Source organism: Erpetoichthys calabaricus, chromosome 1 (genome assembly GCF_900747795.2).
Source record: "Erpetoichthys calabaricus chromosome 1, fErpCal1.3, whole genome shotgun sequence".
NCBI classification, from domain to species: Eukaryota; Metazoa; Chordata; class Cladistia; order Polypteriformes; family Polypteridae; genus Erpetoichthys; species Erpetoichthys calabaricus.
The window spans coordinates 33,909,372-33,935,319 of NC_041394.2; the positions used below are offsets into that span (position 1 = coordinate 33,909,372).

The 25,948-nt window shown below is 41.5% G+C and overlaps 1 protein-coding gene across 1 annotated transcript in view; it reads left to right on the plus strand.

Moving 5' to 3' along the window:
- LOC114648469 (uncharacterized) overlaps nt 1-25,948 on the plus strand; it is a 78,308-nt gene that overhangs the window by 6,673 nt on the left and 45,687 nt on the right. The gene's annotated exons all lie outside the window — the stretch shown is intronic.

Consider the following 25,948-nt stretch of genomic DNA (forward strand, 5'->3'; position numbering starts at 1 on the left):
AAAAAATCACAAGGGTGGTTGGTCAAATCCCACTTCTGACACTCTATAACTTCACCTGCTTTTGCTCCAATTGAAAAATGAAATATAATGATTGTATCTGAAATTCTGTAAGTCACCTTGGAGAAAGGTATCAACCAAATAAGCTAATGAATCTTTCACTATTTTAATTTATTGCTTCAAGTTTAAATGCATGTTATCTAAGACCGGCAAATCCCAAGCAAGTCCTTAGGGACCCCCAAACTGCTTGCTCCCAGCACACTTCTACCAGGCAATCAGTAACAGGCCCCATATTATCCTTGGGTTCACAATTTGACGAGTCCCGTTTGGGCCGCCGGTATGAAACCCATATTTCAGCCCATATGGGACACATTTGTAGCTCATAGGGGCTTGTTACCTGGGTTAATATAAATCTTAACATCCCCAAACTCTCCTAATCCAATTCAAGGTTGTGGTGGCTGAAGTGTACAGCAGCAGCTTCAGGTGTAAGGCAGGAAACCATCCCGAACAGGGTGCCAGTCCATTAACACCTCAGAGGCACCAGTTAGCATAACATGGATGTCTGGGAGATGAGAGAGTAGACACAAGGAGAACATGCAAACCTCATATAGCCAGTGAGCAGGCTGAGGATTCAAAGTCAGGATGCTGAAAAACAAATATGAGTTGCATATCTCATCTCTTCATAGAATTTCATTGACCTAAAATAATAAAAAATATAATTGCTGTTATATTTGTATACATATAAGAATGCTTAAAAGTTAATCCTAGTATGTTATGTCCTAGATTAAACCATAAAATATAACCTTACCTGTTTGGAGTACTATGTTTAAAAAAGAAAGCAATTACTCATATAAAGCAATGGATTTGGTCTTTATTATCTTAAACTTATCATGATAAATTTAATTTTTGCCAAGTACCAGTTTCTGTCAGAAAAGGAAAGATTTGTCTTTAGTTTATTGGTCCATTTTGAGAGCCATCTGTTCTGTGTGCTTGGGAAATGTAATGACGGCCTAAGGTAGCCTCTCTGCTTGTGCCTTTTTGTATACGGTATGTAAAAAATGTTTCCCAAAATCATAAATATGCCTAAAAGAAATAAAGTATTGCCATTTTTTTAAATTTTGGGTACTCTTGAAAACATAATATAAGAATATGGGATCATTACTTTATGTTACCCACTCATTCATGTATACATTTTTTACCACACTTCTTTAGCATTCAGCTGTAAGAGGCCAGAGCGGCAGCAGCATCAAGAGGCAACCCTGTAGTGATGGGAACTCCGGCTCTTTTCAAAGCTTCGGCTCTTTTGGATCGGCTCCCTTTAAAGAGCCGGCTCTTACGGCTCCCGAATGGCTCTTCGTTTAGTATCACTTCGATGCTTATATTTTAGCCTAATTAAGCAATTATGAATGGTTTCCATCCATCCATCCATCCATTTTCCAACCCGCTGAATCCGAACACAGGGTCACGGGGGTCTGCTGGAGCCAATCCCAGCCAACACAGGGCACAAGTCAGGGAACCAATCCCGGGCAGGGTGCCAACCCACCGCAGTATGAATGGTTTGTGTATAAGCAATTTCTTATTCATTGCTTTCAGACATTACATATTTTTATGCATTTTTTCATTACAATAAATACACAGTTACTATTGTTTAACATTTTAATAAAAGCTTTAAATGAACAACTTAACACAGCAAACAAATTAAATAAAGGCCAAACTCAACAACAACAACATAACACTATGACTCTTTGAATAAAAGTTTTTAGGCCAGGTTGGCATTCTGAAATGCCAGATGCCTCAGCTTAGATGGGCTGATGCAATTTCTCCTCTCCGTGATTATTTGTCCTGTTTTTGAGAAGACTCTTTCTGAAGGGACCGATGTAGCGACAATGCAAAGTCTTCCTAACATTACCTTAACCAGGCGTGGGTAGACTGCAGCCTTGGCCTCCCAGCAGCTCAGTGGGTCTTCAGATCTTTGGATGAGGGGCTCCTCAAGATAGGACCTCAACTCCAGCATAGCATCAGCTGTGTTGATTTCTCCTTGCAGTGTCTCCTGTTGCTCTTTCGTCAAAGAGCCTCCACACAGCAGAAGCTTGTGATTCCTGTGAACATGCCCCTGCTCCAATTTCTTCCTCTTGGCCCTCTGATGGAGGAGCAGACAGACTGCTGCTGCTGCACTTATTCTTTGAAATGCCTCATCCACAGCTCTGTTGTCATTAAATGCTACCTTTTTTCCAGAACAGTGGTTTCGGAAAGCACAGTGTTGTACTCCATCCTCAGATATATAGTTATGGAATAATTGTTTGGGACAAAGTTTTTCTGCTAGGGAGAACATACATGGGGTTTAAGGCCTGTACAAAGGTTGTAAATCATCTGTCCTCCACAATGGAAAATGGTTAAAAGTCGCTAGCTATCATTTTAGCCAGCTCCTCATCGACACTTATTTGTTTGTTTGGCGTCATTTGTTTTGGAATAAATGTGCTTATTTTGGTTTGAACTGAAGACCGTGTTATACCTGCAGTTTTCAGTAAGACAGTGGATGCTGCAGCAGAAGTACTTGGCTCTTTTCCAGGGTCAGTGGATGGCAGGAGAGAGGGCACGCTCTCCTCCAGTTGCACGGATGGGTGGGTGGTTCTTATATGTCTGTGCAGGTTTGTTGTTGACCCTGCTCTAACGGATATTTTCATATTACAAATTCTGCACTTAGCTTTGCAGTCTCCAATATCACTGAAATGCAGCCAGATGCTGCTTCTTTTTCGGCTTTCACTCATTTCTTCACTCTTCTTTTTTTCTTCACGATGCGCTTGCATTTAAATCTGGCTCCTCATCTGTCGCTGCGACAGATACACAGAGCGACAGTGTCGCTCTGTGTACCTGGCCTGTACCAACACTCGCTGTCTTCGGAGTGTCTGCCCCCCTTCCTTCTTTTACATAATGGCACGATCCTTGTCCGATGTGTTGTTCGTGAACGAGTCGGCATTATGATCCAATGTTCTGTGCGTCCATATAAGTCCCGCCCCTGCCGAATGGATTTTCAGCAGAGCGGAGCAGGAGCGGCTGAAGCTTCAGCTCTGCTAGACAGGCATCAGCTCCTCTCGTTCGCTTCAAAGCATCGGCTCTTAGAGCCGGCTCGTTTGCGAACGACACATCACTACAACCCTGGACGGCATGGCATTAAGTCAGTCACAGGGCATATTTGTAAATACACCAAGCTCACTCACACTGGGCCAATTCTGAATTGCCTTTCATTTACTAGTAGGTCCTTAGAGTGTGGGAGGGAGGCACTGTAACATCTGGAGGACATGCAGTCTCCACAAAGAAGGCACGTACCCCATATGGGAAATGGGGCCTACAAGACGGAAGCTTTACCTATTGGCAGGTTCTGTTTGGTTATAGAATAGAATAGAAGACAACATAAAATCTAGTATATAATAAAACAAAAAGGTCCGTGTGTCCAGTTCTTTAGAACAATCTGATTGGTTACTTTGGCTTTGGCTTTGGTATGGTTGGTCAGTTTGAAGAAGTGAGGAAAAGTGAAGGTGCGCACTGACAGAGTCATCTTCTTCTTTTTTTTTTTTTTTAATTTTATTTATTCATTTTATTGTAATCATTCCATACAAATAGGTCAATTTATACAAAAAAGAAGTGAAGACAAATCAAACCCCACCCTTGAGAAGGAGAGCATGGCCAAAGGAGAATTGCATTAGGGCTTTTTAATAGGGCAAAAATAAACAAAAGAAAGGAAAAAATATATATAGGTAAATTAAAAAAAATGGAGAAGGGAAAGAAATGCGGAAATAATTATTTATTCTTATTCTAAAATATTCATCTTCAAAGACAGAAAGTATTAAACTGGACAGGAGCTGAGAAAAGCGTCTCAAAGATCATTCCAGAGTCAGAGAACGAGGCTTTATGGGAACAAGCTGAAGGAAAAGAGCGCCGGTGAAAACAGGTTCAGACACACGTGAATACAGATGAAAGGCACTGAAAGTACGCATAGGACAAGAGGTAGCAAATATTTTTACATTATTTTATTACCTCTCTTTGGGAAGTTAAGCAAAATTACACCTTTTATTGGCTAACTAGAAAGATTATAATATGTACGTTTTCGTAGGCAACTCTGTCCCCTTCTTCAGGCAAGATGTGATTACATTGCCTCGAAAGCTTACATAATGTAATTTTTCTAGTTAGCCAATAAAAGGTGTCATTTTGCTTAACTTCTCACTACATCCATAATGGCTGACATGGTAAAACACCCTGTTACCTGAGTTTGAAAGGTGCCATGGATAGTAAAACATAATATTCTATTCTATTCTATTCTGTTCTTTCTAGATAGATAGATAGATAGATAGATAGATAGATAGATAGATAGATAGATAGATAGATAGATAGATAGATAGATAGATAGATAGATAGATAGATAGATAGATAGATAGATAGATAGAGTCTATTCTAATATCCATCCATCCATCGATCCATCTTCCCAACCTACTTATCCAGGTACACTATTTTCAAATATGTGTGTAGTCTTAGGACTTGAATCAATACTCAATAATATTTTTGGCTTGAAAAATAGGCATTTGTTTTTACGTTTATCCTTGTTATTATATTTCTGCTGCTGTATATGCATGTGAATTTTCTCTTGAGATTAATAAAGTTCATCTAATCTAATCTAATCTTTGGTAAATTGTAAGGTGTTTTTTACAATGGGACTCCATTATCTATTATTATTATAAAACAGAAGAGCGGCCTCTGCATTTTTTTAAATTTATAAAATGAACTTCACTTTAGAATGCAGTTTCATGTGACAAGGTAATATATGTGAAGAAATAACTTATCCTTCAAACATTTTGCAACCACCCATGACCGGCCCGGCATGAATAAGTAATTGCTTAAGCAAGGGTCCACAGTGAAGGCTCCTGACTTGCTCCTGGTGCTGTGTAGGATAGGCTTTGATACCCAGCAACCCATATTAGATTTTTTGTTGAATTAAATAACTAATGAATGGATAGATTGGTTCAGAAATGAATGAATGAATGAATGAATGAACTTTTTAATGTATATAAAGGGTTATATTTTAGTGTGAAGCAGCTTTTTTGTGATCAGACTTTTATTGATAAAATGAAAAAGGAATACAGTAAAACAAACCCACCAATAATAGCTGAGTTTTGTGATACTGCATGTAAGAAAGTACCTACAAACACTCCCAAGCCCATCTATCCCACCCTACGACAATCTGACCACGACCCAGCTAAGAAAGCTAATTAAACAGAAACACAATAAAAGAGTTGGCAAGTGAACTGGCAAACACATGGGTGCCATGCAGGAGTGCAAGATGACGTAAGGGGAAATACCAAAAAAGGTGGTCAGGAGAAACTGCCTCATGGAGCAGCCCCCTAACCAGCTCTTTACTAACTCAACAGCATGAAGCCAGTTGTGGATAGCAGAGCTAGAAGAGCTGTTGAGCCAGGGTACAGAACGTTCAAGATAAGGGTTAGATTGTAAAATGAAGATTTCCAGATTGCAGGAAAGACAAGAGCAGGAGATGAAACTAAGAGGAACTTAGCTAAAATGGTGGGAGCAGCGTTCTAAAAAAATTTAAAAAGTATTCTTAAAATAAACTTAAAAAAATCTGCAATATGTCCATTGATACTTTCTAGTTATCTTAGAGTGTCTCAAGTGTTGCAGTGTGTGTGCTTCTTCTTTACAAACTTCCAGGCTCTTTGATTTCATTTTATTGGGTCATTACATAGACATTATGGACATTATGGGGTCATTATATGGACATTATTGTTATGTGTACAGAGTACAGTTATATTTTTACTTTGTAAAAGTAATAGCAGGACAATTATATTATAATGGGTTGTGTCCAACCCAATATAATTCTGAACAATAAATGTGAAGAAAACACGTGTTATAACGCAAAATCAAGTTGTCTCGACTTCCATCTTAGGTGGACTGATTAGGACAGTGGCTCTTCTGCATTTAGGGCATTTTGGGAGGAAGGGGCGGGTCCAGGTGGATGAACCCCGGAGGTAACGTCATAAAGAACGGTGTCAATCATCCTATCTGCAGACGGGGAAGAAGAGAGGTTGTTAGTACAGAGTGCCACCTCCTGTCGTGGAGGAGAATTACCGTTACCCAAGCCTTCAAGTTGTTTCCCGTTAACACGCGAGTGAGAACTTGCATGTACTAATCAAAGATACAGAACAGTAGTATGTGTATTTTCTGTTCCTCTTGCGGTGCTTTGCTTTCACCTATCAGTTTTATTCTAACCGTTTGGCTGGTGTCTCATTGTCTTAAAGATAAATCTTCATTTGTGGCAGATCACATCCATCAAGTCTTTGAAGTAACTACGTAATCACAGCAGATGGCACACAACTTTTTAAATGACTAACAGTGCATTGTTGGCTGCTTATTACAATGTAAACACATGTTACGTGACTATAATGTGTTTTATTTTTGCTATTATAAGGTAAACACATGCTCCGTTACCATAACTTGTCACATTACCATAATGTGTTGTATTTTTAACAGACTGTCTGTATTTAGCAGTTCAAAATTGGGATGGGTTCAGTTTCGCCAGCTTTGGCAAGTTGCCTTTATCACTCAATAAAGCACAACTGCTGCAGAACTGAAGTGCTGTAACTAACTAAAGAGGAATAAATGAGTGAGAGGTAATTTGGTCTTGTGGGTTGGATATCCTCCACCATTCTTTCCAGATGGCTTTCTAAATGTGCATGTTTACATGTTTGACCCCGCGTTCCATTCTGGATAGATTCCTTCTTTGTTGACTGCATCAATACATGATTGGCCTGTGTTGGCCTTCTGCCTTTAGTTGTTTCCTGGAGAAGATGGTCGGAACTGTTTAAAGCCTGCCATCTCTCTCTGTATATAAAATCCAACGTCTGTCTGTCTGTCCGCTTTTCATGAGAGAACTACTTAACGGATTTAGATTGGATTTTTTTTTCTATAATTTGCTTGAACATTCCGGTTGATTTTATGATCTCTCTCATCGCATTAAGTATCATACTTCATTTGCGGTACCAATCTATTTGCGCGAATCCGAAAGAGACGCAGCAGGCCGAGGGGAGGGGGGCAGGGCCCTCCTCACTCACGTGCCAGCTTTGGGGCGTATCTTACATCTAGCGAACGAGAGAACTACTTAACAGATTTAGATGGGGCTCTTTTCTAGAATTTGCTTGAACATTCCGTTTGATTTTGCGACCTCTCTCATCGTTCTAAGAATCACAGTTTGCTTGCAGGAGCGATATATTCGTGCTAATCCGAGACAGAGGCTGCGGGTCAAGGGGAGGGAGAAGCATGACGTCAGGAGTCCTGTGGATAGCAGAGATGTCCTGTTTCACTTCTACATGGGGGAAGCCACGGGGGACGGCTAGTAGTGTATAAAAGCAAAACATTAGGAATGATCTTTTACCGAACCATGTTTGTTACACAGATCACCCTTAGGTAGGTAGTAGTCTTGTGTGATGAATAGTGGAAAAATCTGCCACTGAAAAGGTTCTGCTGATGGGGTTTATTCCTAAAAACTCACCAAGATTTCCTCTAGTCCGTGCATTTTAAACAGCCGTGGTGGCAGGGAGACAGCAAAAGAACCTGAAAAAAAGACTTGACTCTGAGAGAAAATAGAAAGCTAAAATTGTTGTTATCCATTCAGGAGCTCAGAAGCACAAGGTAACTGAAGCTTAATGATTCATTTGTACATCATATTGAGCGCAGCAGCAGAGAAGATAAACGGACACACAGTCACATAGACCACTGCAAGTGCTTGGCTGCACGCATTTGAGAAATGCTTCTGTCTGCTATCGTATCTTTCTGTCTCTTTGACTGTTGATAGCATAACAACAGCAAATAGTTTAGATAAGCATTGTGGTCTTCGTATATGCTACACATTAAAATGGCACGGCTATATTCTGGCATGGCATGTTTTTATTTCTAATTAGACAGTAATGTTCACTTACTTTAGTTATTTACTTGTGCGGTTAGAAGGTGGACACAGAATTTTTTATTATTATTAATCAATAAGACTCCCACCCAGGAGGACGCCAGAATTTTAACTTGGTTAATTAATTATCAGTGTTGTCTTCAGCAATACTGGTAATTAATCCAATAATTAATCAAGGCTTTTACTTCATTTGCCTAACTTTTGTCTGATGTAGGAGGTGGGTCTCCAGCCTTTAGACTTATACCTGTTCAAGAAACAGAATAATGCAATTTATTAATAAATACAAGGATTATAAAAGTATGATACATGCTGTGATGGACGGCCGGCAGCTCATCCCGGCCGACACATCCAGGACACTAGATGGTGTCTTCCCTGCAGCCTAGAGGTGCCCCGGATTCCCGCGGGGCATCATGGAAAATGGAGTTTGGTTTCACAATGCTGCTGGGTACCCTGGGGGCCACCGTGTGACACTGCAGAGAGACGAGGGGATTTTTGTTTCCCATATAGTCCAGAAGTTCTCCCAAGTCACAGGGACGGAGGAACAGAAGTACTTCCGGGCTGAAGAAAAATAAAAGTCTCCATCTGACCCAGAAGTGCTAATGAATTACATGGACAGAAGGACAAGACCACTTCTGGGTCAAGGACTATATAAAGGACTATGGGAGATCCAGCGAGTGAGCCGGAGTTGGGAGGGAGTGTGACAGAGCTGCTGGGAGGAGAGGAGGAATATTATTGTATTATTGATTATTGATTTGTTTATTGTGGTGGTGGAGGTGCTTGAAAAGCACATTATACCAAGAAATTAAAATATTCCTGGCGCTTTTACTTGGTGTCCTGGACATTTGTCTGCGGTGTTTGAGGAGCGACAGCGCCCTCTAGTGTCACAATGCATACAGACTAGACAGACATGTAACATATAGGCTGGCTGCTTACAGATATTTGGACTTCTGAATATCCAGCAGCCATACCATATGCACTTCAGAACAGGTCATCCACCTGAAGCTAAGCAAGTTCAGGCCCAGCCAATACTTGGATGAGAGACCATCTTGAGTAGAGGTGTTGGTGAGGCCAACAGGGGGCGTTAACCCCGCACTCTGAATATGGATCTCAAGGCCACAGTGCAGTGATTTGGACACTGTGCTGTAAAAATGGTGCTGTCCTTTGGATGAGATGTAAAACTGAAGTCCTGGATCTCTGTGGTCATTAGAGATCCCTGGGAATCCTTTTGAAAGAGTAAGGCATACCCTGATGTCCAGGCTAAATTGCCCCCATGGCCTAGTCATTCTGGCCCCCTAATCATTCTCTGTCTCGCTCTCACCCCTTCACCACCAAACAGCTAATGTGTGGTGAGTATGGTGGCACAATAATGGCTGCAGTCACAACATCCAGGTGGATGCTGCACATTAGTGGTGGTTGAAGTGGCTCCCCACTCACGAAAGTGCTTTGAGTAGTGAGAAAATGTGAAGAGTTGTTATTATTATTACTTTATCTCGGCACAGGTAAATAGTTATACGATACCAAGTCTTTAAAGATGATATCTGATTTTTTGTGGAAGGTCATTTTGCCTACTTCTTCCTCCCCATGAGAATCCATGAACTTCTCTCAACTTGCCATTCTCTTTTCTCTTTCTTCATTCCCTTCATTGAGAGATGGGGCACATGTGGTTTTAAAGGAAGGTTGAACCTTCTCCCGATTGGATTGGTGTCTCTTCAAGGCAAGTTCCTCTGTCCATCAAAGTTGTCATTCTTTGAATTACGGGTCTTTGTTCTTGCTTGAGTCCATTTTGTGCCTTCTGGCTCAAGAGTGATATCAGGTCACCTCTGATTTATGTTTGTTATCAGACGAAGTTCACACAGATTCTGGTGCAAGACGGAGTTCAGTCACTTAGTTTGGAATACAAGTGGGATGTTTTATGCAGCTGGATATCTGCACCCCAGTTAAATCTGCTTTCTTAACAAACTTAAGTGCCACTAAAGCCTAGCAGAATAGGCAATGCCCACATTGTCCTGCACTGTGTAGCTTTGACCGTAGTTCTGCTGGAGTGGTGTCAGTGTTGCTGGGCACATTTATTGATCTGGGAGTTTTGAGTACTGAAATCTGCATCTCCTGTGGCTCTTCATTATCAGCTTTCTAAACAGCAGTCCTTTTTATATTTTTGTGAATGTACCTGACAATTATTTCAGCTTCACATCGACTACGACACTCGTCCTAACTGTGGACAACAGAGCATGCACACGACAACTGCAACAATGTATCATTGACTTCTACCACTAGTCTATTGATGTTTTCGAATGCCAATGTATAATTCGATTTTACAGAAAGGTTTTTATGATTAACTTTAACACATTCAGTGTTCTCTCTGCACCCGCATCACATATTTATATGTTTAATAGTTGTCTTTTTAGGAGTCTTTTCAGTTGTAAACAGTTGATCATAATCTTAAACTTGCTCCCTCTCAGACCAGATTAAGAAGAGCTTCAGATTTCAAAAATCACCACCATTAGTTTAAGCACCGCCTTCATGTGGCATTGGATTGGTTTATAAATGTGATGCTCTGTAATTATGCCCACCCACGTCACTCATGGTGGTCCCCAAATGTACTGTACAGTATATATATTACATGTCTAGGCAGGAAATTCACGGCTAACTCACAGTTAAGATTACTTTTACATGTAAAAATCACAGTGCAAGAGGACTACGAGTGTGAAAAAAATAAATTAACCAGCTAAGGACACGCTTTTAAAGGTAGAAACCAAAGGAATCATTACTTCTCAAGTAGGACTCTGTTAATATGTTTGTCAAATAAGCCAATCACCAAATCCAAAACAAAGTTTGTCACCAAGCAAAGATCAATGAGCCCCCTCTTAGCCTTTCCCTGTCTGACTTAGTCTTCTTAGATTTTGCCAGTCTTCAATCTAAAGATTGAAGAAGTTTGTTAGGTACCCACCATCTTATTTAATTTGAGCATTATGATGTTATGTGCCATACCCAGCATGACATCACTACCAACACACAGATGATCTGTGATAGACATCACAACGAACAATAATTAGGAAAAACTGCCATCAAGATGGCCACATGGTGACATCACTGAGATAGCATTAACAATAAATTGTGACAAATGATAATATTGGTAATCCTTGACTTGATTTGTTCTTTTCTTGGATTTTTTCCATGTGTCAGCTTGTTTATTAATTCTAATGTTATTTTGGTTATGCCATTTTGCATTCTCCTTTTTAGTTGGTCACTGCTGTTTTGTTGACTGTTGTTGCTTAGCCAAGGCCATGTTGTTGTGGCTGTGATGCTGACCTTTGGCTGCTGAGAGAAAGAAATTATGGGGGGATGGCCAGGGATAGAAGACTTGAAGGAAAGGTGTCTGAAATGACCTCTGACCATTATGAGAATATGTCTGAAGTCATTTCTCTAGCAACTGAAGTTAACGTACATTAAGAGAAAATAGGACACCGAAGGAAACTAAATGTGTTACTGGGAATAAAAACAGATATTAGCTATAGACCAAACCCAGCGACATATCTGCCTTGATTTTCTGATTACTGGCTATTGAATCAAGGTTCTGCCTTTTGACTCTGATTTTTGGTTTTGATGACTCTCTTTTTTTTTTTTATTAAAGTGTAGGCAATCAGATGTACAGAGGAAAACAGCACTGTAACATTATATATCACATAATCACAAAACAGTGAGATTATCTCTACTTATCAATGTTACCCAAAACATTAATTAAAAGGAAAGTTAATACATGGAAATTACATAGAATAGTGAACTGTGAACTAAAAGAGAAAACTCTTCCTTAATATTAACATATACAGTTACAGTAGCAAAGGAACAACAAAAGAAAAGGAAAAAAGGGGTTAGCCTCACCTCTTCTAACCCATTGAATACTTGTTAATGTGTGCAATCATAAAGTTTAGTTTACAGTAGCTAATGAAAGTAACATCTTTATTTAATATATGGGTCTTTATTCTAGTATAATTCATATTTAGGGAAAGTATCATTTTTAATTGCAATCATTATTTCAAAAGAAACATAGAGGTCTATTTCTTCCAAGACGTCAGATATTTTTAAGGCAATAGATGATTTCCAGTGTCAAGCTATAAGCAGTCTTGCTGCAAAAAACATTTGGTTGATAGTTGTCTATCCCCATGATGACTCTCTTTTTGACTTCCAGTTTTGACCTTTGATTCCTCTTTGACTTCATTGTTTCTCCTCATCCTCACTCAGCAGTTTTTCTGGTCTGACTGCTGCAATTCAGGAGCTCTGCTGGAGAGCCAATTGGGCTACATGTTCCTGCCACATCACTTAGATAGTGAAAGTGTGGCCCAAAGCACTACACAAAACTCCTACCACATGCTATGAGAGAGACATCTGGGAGACAGTAGAATTGTTTATGGAAGGAGAAAGGCAAGAAAACCAAAGAGCAAGCTGAGGTCGGTTTTGGCAAACTCCAGGCGGGCTGCCATGTGCCTTTTACTAAGGAGTGGCTTCCATCTGGCCACTCTACCATACAGGCCTGATTGGTGGATTGCTGCAGAGATGGTTGTCCTTCTGGAAGGTTCTCTTCTCTCCACAGAGGACCTCTGGAGCTCTGACAGAGTGATCACTGGGTTCTTGGTCACCTCCCTGACTAAGGCCCTTCTCGTCCGATCGCTCAGTTTAAATGGCCGGCCAGCTCTAGGAAGAGCCCTGGTGGTTTCGAACTTCTTCCACTTATGGATGATGGAGGCCACTGTGCTCATTGGGACCTTCAAAGCAACAGAAATTTTTCTGTAACCTTCCCCAGATTTGTGCCTCGAGACAATCCTGTCTCAGAGGTCTACAGACAATTCCTTTGACTTCATGCTTGGTTTGTGCTCTGACATGAACTGTCAACTGTGGGACCTTATATAGACAGGTGTGTGCCTTTCCAAATCATGTCCAGTCAACTGAATTTACCACAGGTGGACTCCAATTAAGCTGCAGAAACATCTCAAAGATGATCAGGGGAAACAGGATGCACCTGAACTCAATTTCGAGCTTCATGGCAAAGGCTGTGAATACTTATGTACATGTGCTTTCTCAATTTTTGTATTTTTAATAAATTTGCAAAAATCTCAAGTAAACTTTTTTCATGTTGTCATTATGCGGTGTTGTGTGTAGAATTCTGAGGAAAAAAATGAATTTAATCCATTTTGCAATAAGGCTGTAATATAACAAAATGTGGAAAAAGTGATGCGCTGTGAATACTTTCCGGATGCACTGTATAAAATGTAAAGAATACTCACAATCATAAACAAAACAAACAGTAACACATACAAATACATTTAAAATGTGCAACAGGACACAAAACAAGCATTTGAACCCTGGACAGGGGAGGCACCCTGGCCGAGATATCGCACTCCCTGGGCCTGTGTGAGTTTTCTCTCTAGATATTCAGGTTTCCACTCACTGACCCAAGTGAGGGTGGCATTGTTCCGTGTCCCGTGATGGAGTGGCATTTCATCTGGGGCTAATTTATGTCTTCCGCCAGAGAGATCTTAGATAAGTTTTCTTCAGAAACGCAACAAATGCATGAACATTCCTTATGCTGTAGAAACCTTATTGATTATTTTGTAAACCAGACAATGAAAATGGATCAAATCAGCAAATGCGGAATATTTGAAGGTGCCATCTAAATGAAGCCCTTATTATGACTTGACAAAAAAACAGATCCAACCCTGATACACAAGAGCAAATCAATTTTGCAGTGCAAACAAATACATTAAAAGCTGAGGGTTTGTTGGCAGATATTTTTGAAGACATGATGTAATAGTCACTGAATCGACTAAGCATGCTCAGAGGTGGCAGGGCTTGACCTTGAAACGTAATTGTTAAAATGACACTTGCACCAACAATTCCTTGCAAGTACCTATACATCAAGCAGCTTCCTCGCTCTGGGCTTTTAGATTTGTATCACCTGTCACGAGAACCATAAAAAGTCATCCATGTATTTCACACTGACATGCATTTAATAGTCTCACGCTGTGACCCAATGCAGCCTTAGTTATCTCCCTTCCGGACTCTCTGCAGTCCAGTGTAAGCAGATTGCACTCCTTAATGTCAGCTTATGTGACTCTGATACATCTGAGTTCCTTTATTATGCGTTATTTACAGGTTCATCAATTTCTTAAACAGTTTAGAAGTCAAATCACTGATTTTGAAGATCCATCTGGCATTCTCTCTGCATAGCCACTACATTTCAGTGTAGTCACTTGTTTGTTCAAAACTACATAAGTTTTTGTTTTGTCATGGTAAGATCCTAGGGAGACCTTATACTCCTTATTACATAGACCTCAACAGAATGGCCCCAATCCCACGCTCTTATCACTCTGTCAGGGTTTACTGCTACAGTACTTGTAGTTCAGAACCTCCCGCTTTCTTTGCATCTGTAACTCCAGGCAATTAGAAGAAGAAGAGCCGGAATAGGTGGGAGAAAAGTTACACATTTATTCAAGTTTTATAGATAACATGTCTAAAAATAAAGAAGTAGAGTTGGCAATACAACAATAATATGACCTGGTTAATGCTAAATATTCAATATGCTCAGATTACTAGGTGGCTGTCTGTCTTAGTCTCTAGTCTGACTGTCATATTGCAGACAGCATGGGTTCAAAGTGGTGTTTCTGGTCTGTTGCATCTCATTTTATGCCATTTATTTGTATTTATGTTTCTTTTATGTATTATGTGCATTTTCCTTTGTGTTCTATTGTAAGTGGTAATGACCTTGGTTGTGTCCCTTGTGTTTTGTGGGTGGTTCCCCAAGGGGCGGGGCCACCTGCCCATCACCATTCATTTGGAACACGCCAGGGAGAGGAGAGTTCCTAGTGAGTATCTCTGCCTTTGTTATTGCCTTAGGATTTTACAGATTTTTGGACCTGTGGTCGGTTTTTGACGACGCCTTTGGATTTTGTATTGGGACTTTGTTTGCTGTGATTGCCTTGCCCTTTCCGACAACTCCACTGAGTTCTTCGGAACCTTCTGTATTGCAGAGCCTTTGATTAAATAAACCTTTTCATTTTTAAAGATTTTTCAAGGCTCTTTCTTGTGTCTATTTGGGGGTTTGACAGTATGTCCCTTCCTAGAGGGCAATTGTGAAAGTGTTTATGGAGCTTTTATGCCTTTGGGACTCCCCAGTCACAACACTAACGTGGTCAGGCATGGCCCTTAATCCAGCATGGCGCCTGCATAGGGTATTAATTGTAGTTCAGTCTTGTCACTTTGGATGTACCTCTTGGTCAGACAGACTTATTCACCATCCAGTTATGGCCTTTTATTTTAGACACCTGTATTCCCCCACATTAGCTGTCCAGCGGGTGGCATGTTGGTGCAGCGGATAGCACTGCTGCCTCGCAGTTAGGAGATTTGGGTTCACTTCCCGGGTCCTCCCTGCGTGGAGTTTGCATGTTCTCCCCGTGTCTGTACGGGTGCTCCGGTTTCCTCCCACAGCCCAAAGACATGCAGGTTAGGTGGATTGCCGATTCTAAATTGTCCCTAGTGTGTCTTGGTGTGTGGGTGTGTGTGTGTCCTGCTGGCGCCTTGTCCGGGTTTTGTTTCCTGCCTTGCACCCTGTGTTGGCTGGGATTGGCTCCAGCAGACCTCCATGACCCTGTAGTTAGGATATGGGTTGGATAATGGATGGATGGATAGCTGTCCAGCTTCAAAGAAAGCCCAAATGTATTTTCAAACAAAGACAAAAAGAAAGCATATTCAAGTAATTAAATCATAAGCTGCCTTCTCAAACCTGCTTCGATCTCAGACATAAATGCACTTATCCCTTCCTTGGCTCAAAGACTATGAAGTGTTCCTGGTGAACTCTCCCTCTAACAAAAGGTTTGATGTGATCTGGTAAGTCATGCAGTAAATGTCCCTGAGCAAGTTTGGCTCAAACAGCTTCTCTGCATTGCTAGACATTAACAAATGGTAACCTATATGCTAGATATTATTCTGCACTACAGTTTTGAAATAATGACCTGCAAGTAATTACCCCGATGGAACCAATTGGCTAGAACAGTCTTTACAGAGCACTGCTGCACATTTTGGACGACAGACATCCTGAGAGTCCATTATGGATGAATTGGGTTTAGGAATACAGGAATACCTGGGGGAGCTGCCACAGTTTTAATGCTAGGGGGGGTGTAATGTTTGGATTGTGGGCCACTGTGTTTGTACCAAATCTTGTTCTGGGTAACAATATCTATCCACTTTAATAAAAGTCTGTGTGTCTGTCCGGTTGCAGTATCTCTGTCATTCCTAAAGATGATGCATTTAATTAGATAGATAGATAGATAGATAGATAGATAGATAGATAGATAGATAGATAGATAGATAGATAGATAGATAGATAGATAGATAGATAGATAGATAGATAGATAGATACTTTATTAATCCCAAGGGGAAATTCACATTATATTATTATTCACATTATACAGTAATGGAGAATTTTGCCACTTTTGTCTATCAAAAGTCTATCTGTGAATTTCCCCTTGGGATTAATAAAGTATCTATCTATCTATCTATCTATCTATCTATCTATCTATCTATCTATCTATCTATCTATCTATCTATCTATCTATCTATCTATCTATACTCACTAACCCATAATGTGAAAGTGAAAATGTATTACAAATTAAAATTTGATTAAAAAATCTCATTCGTGTAAGACTCACCCTTAATTCAGTACTTTGTAAAAACCCTTTGGCAGAAATGTCTCCTTGGGTAAGTCTCAACAAGCTTTGCGCACCTGGATTTGCGCCACTGGGTCTTGTTCAAAAAGCGGACGCCATCAGTATACACCAGGGTTCAACTTTAAGATTAGGCACCCTTACACGATTTTAAGATTAGGCACCTAATCTAAATTTTAAGATTATGGACCCTGGTGTATCTGGCCTTACCCCCACGAACCTTAAGTTCACGGTTTGTAGTAGGGGCTTTTGGCGTCCGCTTTTTGAACAAGACCCACACCATTTATCTCGTGTGTTCTACTGACGGCACAACATGGGTCGTGTGCCTAGCAACCAATCCACCAATTTAGGAAGCCAAGAAGTCAAAATGGCAGTGCCCGTGGAAATCCACAATAGTGTTGCAGGACAAATGACAAAATAAATGAACAAACTAGATTGACCACAAATAACATTGCATTGAGAATCGTGACAGATGGCAGGTAACACCCAGACGTGGCACATTCCTGTAAGTCTGGTAAAGTGTTTCAAGATGATGCAGGAGTGAGCTGGTAAGTACTGCTCTGAAATGTTATAAGTCTTAATAATGAGAAGTGACTGACGCCTCATAAAGATTGCAGGCCTTCACCTCTGAAGTAAGCCAGCAAATTAAACAAAATTTCTTTTTAAAAGTAGAGCTATGCATATTGATTGAACAGTCTCACTGGGCTCTACTTCATGACAGCTCTTAATAAAGCATCTAACGGGGTCATGATGACAAGGAGTAGACCAGATGATTTTCAAATGCGTCACACAACCATTCCTCTACCCAGCCTATGCCGCCTGTGCGTATCTCAGCAGGGAGTTAAAAACGGGAGAGAGGGAGAGAGGAAGAATGATCACAAGCTTTAAGAGCACCACAACGCCGTAAAAGCAATTTCATGTTGAGTTCCCTTCTAAAAATCGGTGCCATCTTTAAACTGTACATTCTGAAATAATTGCTTTCTTGCTGTGCCTTCAGTCTCTTCTAAAAGCGATGACTCAGAAGCTTTTGAGCAAATTCATGTCAGCTAAGCACATTGTAAGTAAAAAGGATTTGACGCAGACAGAGACAGGATTTTTTTTTTTTAAGTACACAGTATTGCCTTTAGTTGATATTTCATATGTTGTGCTGATAGGGGAACAGAAATACCTCATGGATACACTCTGCATTTACAGTGTGAAATAGTACGGCCCGGACACAGACAGGCAGACACATTTAAAGCCATCACCACACGTTTATTATTTACAGTCTCTAAGTGCACCGCCACCAACAAACCCCCACAGTCTCCCAACAGTCCAGGCTTCTTCCACAGCCATCTCTCTCTTTTCTCACACACTCCAGGCCTCTCCCTGCAGCCTCCTCTCCGACCTCGTCCACTTCCTCACCCGACTCCAGCCTTGATTGAAGGGAGGCGGCCCCTTAAATAGGCAGGCGGCTGATGACCACACCCGACCACCTGCCACAACAGTAAATGTGAGAACTCTCCATTCATGCACGTTTTCAGCATGCTTAATCCAGGAAAGTAGGTAGATATCTCAGAAACATAAAGCGTCAGGCAGGAGCCAACCCTGGGTGGGACGCCACTCCATCAAAAGTCGCACTCACATCCACAGAGTTGCTTACTAACCTAATTGGCACACATGATACCCTGTATAGTGGAAAAAGGGCATCAAACTATGCTTGGAACAGGACCAGAGGGAGAGATTGAGACATTGTGCAAAAACAGTGGTGCAGTTTATTAAACAAGAGTGCGAGTAAAAATAATTGAGTGTCATGCAGGTGTTAAGACACAGTCCATCTGCAATAACACACTAAGAAAATGAGAAAGTGATTCTATACAGCTTTTACAGTGCACTTCTCAACAGCCCACCTCAACTGCTTCTCAGACAAGCTGCGAACTTGAGAAATGTCACACGGTGAGCGTAAAAGAGCTGATGGCTGCCAACATCTATGACATCAGAGAATACTGAAGACTCTAAATCAGCGTAAAGTGGGGTGTATTAAACATTCCCCTATTTACTTGTAGCACTGCGTTCAATGCCACCTAAAAGAGCCCTGTTACGCGCTATCGGAAGAGCTGCTTGTCCGTGGATGAAGTTGGGCAAAGGGGCGAATGTCTGGAGCAAGGATGGCAGTTGCAGGCAGCGTCTACAGATGGAAGAGCTGAAAATCCTAGGCAAGGACTAAAGTATGGTGGAAAGGATTCACAACAGAGCTGACTTTATTTGAATTGTTTTATCCTAATAGCGAGTTATGGTGTGTTTAGGTACTGTAATATGTATACTGTGAAGAACCAGCTTACACGTTGTTGCAAGTGGCTGGGGGTGGCACCCAGCTGGGATGCCCGGAAGGACTGGAGGAGGGATTGCGCCTCCTCCAGACCATGAGGGGGCGACTACCCTAGTGGTTTTGGGGACCACGGGAACAGAGCTTAGAAGCTCAACCCTATATGGTCTCCACCAGGGGGCGCCACGATGCATGGAGAGCCCTGGTCCTCAGCACTTCCGCCACAACAAGAAGTGCTGGGGGGAAGATGACCAGGGACACCCGGAGTGCTTCCGGGTACGCAGCCGGTACTTCCGCCACAATTGGGAGTGCCGGCGGAAGATTATCGGGAGGCACCTGGAGCACGTCCGGGTGGGGATAAAAGGGGCTGCCTCCCTCCATTCGTTGGCTTGAGTCAAGAGTGGAGAAAGATGGAGCTCAGGAGGAGAGGAAAGGAGGCGGCCTAAAGAAGGAAAAGGCATTGTTGAAGCCTGGACTTTGGGGGAGGTTTGGGGTTGTGTGGCACTTTATTGTTATAAATTATATATAATAAACGTGTCATGGCTGAACTATCGGTGTCCGCCTGTCTGTGTTCGGGCCAGCTTCCACAACGTCTTATTTCAAATGCAGTTTTAATGCTGAATGGGTTTCATCAGACTGAGCAGAAAAAGCAGGAAGAGTACTGGAGCCTTTTGTGAATGTGCAGTAATAAAAATGGAGCACAGTATAATTAAAGCTAAATGTGCGAGCCAGGCACTGAAATGCAGACTGAATCTGTCCATGTCACTGCCCCGGAGAGTAAGTTACATCATCCTGGCTGACTCAGCAATAGCAATGATTCACTCTGTGCCAATATCTTTTGATGAATCATTCTTAATGCTGGTGACTTCAAAGGAGGAATCAAGGCCTATTAGGCCTGTTCAGTCATGGACCCCGCTCTATCCAGATATTAATGACTTTATACATACTGCTCAAAAAAATTAAAGGAACACTTTTGAATCAGAGTATAGCATCAAGTCAGTGAAACCTCTGGGCTATTGATCTGGTCGGTGAAGTAGCAGAGGGGGTTGTTGATCAGTTTCAGCTGCTTTGGTGTTAATGAAATTAACAACAGGTGCACTAGAGGGGCAACAATGAGACGACCCCCAAAACAGGAATGAATGGTTTAACAGGTGGAGGGAGGCCACTGACATTTTTCCCTCCTCATCTTTTCTGACTGTTTTTTCACTCGTTTTGCATTTGTCTACAGTCAGTGTCACTACTGGAACCATGAGGTGATGCCTGGAACCTACAGAGGTGACACAGGTAGTCCAACTTCTCCAGGATGGTACATCAATATGTGCCATTTCCTGAAGGTTTGCTGTGTCTCCCAGCACAGTCTCAAGGGCATGGAGGAGATTCCAAGAGACAGGCAGTTACTCTAGGAGAGCTGGACAGGGCCGTAGAAGGTCCTTAACCCATCAGCAGGACCGGTATCTGTGCCTCTGGGCAAGGAGGAACAGGATCAGCCCTGCCAGAGCCTACAAAATGACCTCCAGCAGGCCACTGGTGTGAATCTCTCTGACTTCATGGGGGTGGCCTGAGGGCCCGATGTCCTCTAGTGGACCCTGTGCTGACTGCCCAGCACCGTGGAGCTCGATTGGCATTTGCCATAGAATACCAGAATTGGCAGGTCCACCACTGGCGCCCTGTGCTTCTCACAGATGAGAGATGGTTCACCCTGAGAACATGTGACAGACGTGAAAGGGTCTGGAGAAGCCGTGGAGAACGTTATGCTGCCTGTAACATCGTTCAGCATGACCGGTTTGGTGGTGGGTAGGGTAGTGATGGTCTGGGGAGGCATATCCATGGAGCGATGCACAGACCTCTACAGGCAAGACAACGGCACCTTGACTGCCATTAGGTATCAGGATGAAATCCTTCAACCCGTTATCAGACTTTGCACTGGTGAAGTGGGTCCTGGGTTCCTCCTGGTGCAGGACAATGCCCAGCCTCATGTGGTGAGAGTATGCAGGCAGTTCCTGGAAGATGAAGGAATTGATACCATTGACTGGCACCCACGCTCACTCACCTGACCTAAATCCAATAGAACACCTCTGGGACATTATGTTTCAGTCCATACAATGTCACCAGGTTGCACTTCAGACAGTCCAGGAGCTCAGTAATGCCCTGGTCCAGACCTGGGAGGAGATCCCCCAGGACACCATCCATCATCTCATTAGGAGCATGCGAACCCCCCGACATTGTCGGGCATTCATACAAGCACATGGGGGCCATACAAACTACTGGGTACGAGTTGCTGCAATCAAATTTAAGCAAAATGGACTAGCCTGTTTGCCACATCATTTTTTCAATTTGATTTTCGGGGTGTCTTTGAATTCAGCCCTCTGTAGGTTGATAATTTTCATTTCCATCAAGCGACGTGGCATCCTTTCGTTCCTAACACATTACCCAGTCCATACCAGTAGAGATAGCCAGCAGAATTTTTTTCCCATTGAGATCTTATGTGTTTTTAAAGTGTTCCTTTAATTTTTTTGAGCAGTTTATAAACCTGTGGCATAGTCCAAGCATGTCTGACCTCATCTTTAAGCCTGTATTGGTAGTGCCAGCTCTCTGTTATCCAAGCCAGAAGTATTTATGTTTGTTTGGATAGGTTGTTGTTTATTCTAATCATATTTTTTGGAGTAAAATTGTAATTTACCCTTGGGGACAAATAAAGTATAATCTAATCTAATCTAAACCCAAACAATGATGAAAAAACACACAAGAAAAGAAATCATCTTCTCTTAAAGCACATGGAAGAGAATGCGGCAAAGAAAAAAGTGCATATACAAAAATAATTACACCACTAAAACCAGTAACAATTCGGACGTGAGTGTCAGCAAGCTTTGTGCCTTAGGAACCAAGTTACCCAAACTATTCTATAATGTTTTAGTAATTGTTTACCGCTCTGATGCTGACGTTTCTGATCATGAAATAGGTCATTACGATAGCAACTGACGAGGAAGAATTCATAATTGATTGCAGAATTATGGTATTTGCCATAGTTCTCAAGATATTATCACAAATTCATTTGAGGGTTCATCTAGAGTGCCTCTATCTCTTGCACGATTTAGCTCAAAAACTAATCAGCACATCATCATCTCATAACAGTCTTAAGTTTCGAGTATGGCAACACACATGCATCATCGAGATATCAATGTTTTCGACATCAGGGGACACTAAAACATTGAGATCTGTCAAAAACCGGAGATCGCAATTTTTGATGAATCTAAAGCTATTGCTCCTCCTCCATAGATGATAGGTTATGGTGGGGGCACAAAGCAAAAATATACTTCCTCCAAACATAACACTAGGAAATATATAGGTTTACATTTAAAAAAATCAAGTCTGTGCTCCTACTGTTAACTCATTCACTCAACAGTTGGACTCTAATGGTCAACTGATTACCCCTGTTAGTTGGAAACTAATTTTATAAGGAACTGTAAATTTTCCAGTCAATTCTGTAGCACGTCTATTGATGCATTTGATTAAAACTTGAAAATTACATAGTCATTTCCCATCTCGAACTCATGAAAATGCAAACTCATAAACTCACAAACTCTGGCCTGGTTTCTCTGACCAGATTGTAACATCAATCCAAAATGGTGATGTACACTGCGATCTGGAAGTACAGTAACACGTTATAGGTTTATTTATTATAAGAATTTAACCCCTTGTAGCCGATTGTCACAAAATCGCTTCAAACTGCTTCCAGCTTGAATGCAGCCGAGGTAGCGTATGTATCCCGCCAATGCAGGTCGATGCATATTCGATAGGTACCAAGGATCGTATTAGAAGCACTGGTCACCCCATCTAGCAGTCATAGTGGAAGCTACATCCACCTGATGTGGCCATGCATGTGGATTTTGGCAGCTAATTTTGAGAAATTGTTCAAATTTGAGGAAAATTGTGCTGATAAAAATACGTACCAGCTTATTGTTTGCTTGTGTGCTCTATTCAAATGAACTGTCGCCCCTTAATTTAGCAACTGCTTGACAGCAAAAACACAAATTAAATTTTTTATATAATTATAATCAAATTTAGGCAACAAGGGGTTCATTTAAATGAACCACCTCAATCCATAATACTGAATATTGAGAAGTTAAACGTTAACGTTTTGTTTGTGTGCCTATTACTATTTGCTTTGGATCACTGCTAAACTCATAAAGGTGGCGAGATGAATTATGATGCGGCCTAACAGCTCCAGAGTCCTGGGTTAGAATCTCAGCCTAGGCATGAGGAGCTTGCACATTCTCACAGGGACTGTTCAGGTTTGTCTCCAGGTCTTCTGGGTTTCTTTCTGCATCCCAAAGGTGGATGTTTTAGGTTGATTGATGACAGGAAATTGGCCTTGCATATGTGGCCTGTGATGCTTTGGTACCAGGTCCAGAGTTGTCCCCTTTTTTTGTTGCCCAGGCATAGGCTCTGCCCCAGGGTCCCTGACCTGGCTTTAATAAGTTATTAAATTATAAATAATATAAAGTATAATAAATACTATATGAATATAAATATATTAGATGAATGGATAAACAACTGGCGTTGACTGCCAGGTTTGGTAGAATGTCTCCTTACCCACTTCCAAATACTACTAACCAGTTCCTTCACCTTAGAATATAAGAAATTTGACAAACGTGAGTAGTCCACGCAGTGCATTTGTTGCTCGTTTGTTTAGCTGAAAGCTAAGCCATCCCAATATCTCATCCAGATCCTTCGTAAAGGTTGTCAAGGTTTCTGCTGCAACTACAGAATCTTTCCATATCTTTCTCTCTTCTCTCTTAAATGTTCACATTGTCTCACTCTGGCATGAATTCTTATTCTTCCGTCACTGAATTCTTGTCCCAACTCACCTCAAACTGTAGGCTCATAGGCCCACTAGCTGGTAACAACCTTTAAACCCGAACATGAGGTCAATTGTGGGACAATATCTAGAATACATATTGGGGTCAGGTAAACCCTCTGAAAGTTTAGGGGAAACCAGATGAAAATCTAGGGAATTCACATTAGATTTGGGAGGAACCTTTGTTCACTCCCATCATGCTATGTGGGCCTTACTGTTGTAATTCAGTGCCTGGAACTCATTGGTGCTCAGTTACATTGTGTTCAGTTTAGGTTTATGTCCCCTGGAATATGTATATCCTGTGATGTGAGATCATTTCTGAACCATCTTACCAGCTGGTTTGAACTATGGCTGCCACAGCTCTGTGTTCGGGTTTCATGGCCATGGCCATGTTGTTAGTGTTGACTGCACACAGTTGCTAGTCACGTGTTCAAGACGTCCATGTGTGAGCCCAACAAACAAGCCCTAAATAAGATGGTAGTGTGGTTATGCGTGTACATCCAATCACTTCCTTTCTGCCCTTAACTTCTTCTCTTAGTGTTAGAGGAAGCTACAAGGTGCTTCAGAGAAGATTTTATGTTGGGACCTCTTGCTTTGTGTTTATTTTACTGGAATTTCTGTTGAACTGTTCTAGTTTTGCCTAATTTGGCTCTTGATTACTTTTCTGGTTTCTGACCCATGCCTGCTATTAGACTTATCTGGTTCCTATTCTATAAATTTCCACCTGGTGATTGTATCCACTTTCAACACCTAAATGATAAACAGCAAGAAGCCCTTACTGCCGCTCATCTGCCTGCAGCCAACTCTCCTACCGTCCCGCCAGTCACCTACATCAGTGCTCTCAGGAGGCACGCTTTGATTTTGTCATTCTAAACTCTGGTGACACCTTTTCCCGCAAGGAAACGGACATTGGGCGAGTGTAGGCCCAGTGTGAGCAAATATACAGGCAACAATTGCACACTGGCGCAACAGTGGCTCTAAAACTCTAGCCCGGTCTGGGCAACCAAATAGGGACCCCAAAACTGGTCACAAATCTGAAAAAGTCCATACCTTACTAGTCCACCTATCCCTTTTCTATATCCACTTATCCAGGGTAAGGTTGCTGAGCACCTGAGTGCCTATCCTTGCCAAGAGTGGGTGCAGGCAGGAACAACCCCTAGGCAGGGCACTAGCCCATCACAGGGTGAACACACTCACAGCATCACCAGAGCTAACTAACTTGCATGATTTTGGACTTGTGGGAGGAAACCAACATATGCACAGGGCAAACATGCAAACTCCACACAGGGGGGACCTGGGATGTGAACCTTAGTCTACCGCTGCACCACCTCTTACTCATCTATCCCTTGAAACTTTTGTTTAGTGTTTAGTTTTAGTTTTTTTTTTTTTATTAAATTAGATGATTATGAAGATTTACTATTTATTAAGTAATAAGAAAAAGAACACATCACTGATGACAAAACACAAAATGCCTTTGCATTTATTGGTACTAGTCAGGCTTATTTTTTTCGTGGTGTTACAATGCTGAACGCAAAAACATAATATATAAAAAACTGCAATAATGATACATTTTGAAGTTGTTCAAATTTTTATGTGTGCTTCTAGAATCAATATTTTAAACCTGCTGAAAATACTGAGAAGTAGGCCAGTGATTGACAGTGGCACCTTGAAGGCGGGATGTCCAGTTTCTTGGATCTTACCAGTTACCCGCTTAAATTGAACTATTTTTGAAATAAAGAGGAGGAAAGGCAATCAAAGGAAAAAGAATCTCAGCGTACGTAAATAAATTGGCAGTTGTATTGTCCATTTAAAAAACTAGGAGCCATCCAGAGACCATCTAGTTAGGTGAAGGCAGCGATATTCTTTTAACTTCTAAATCGCACTGCTTTCATCTAGTGGATCACGGGTGAGCTTGTTGAAGTTTCTTTATTAAGGCACAGTAGTGACTGTCCATGTTGACCTGATTGTATCATATAATTTCTACAGATTTGTCAGCTGCACATTCGTGCTGCAGTTCTCCCGTTCCACCACATCACAAAGATGTTCTGTTGGATTGGGAAGATCAGTGAAGAACTCTGAACTCATTGTCATGTTCTTGAACCAATCTGAGA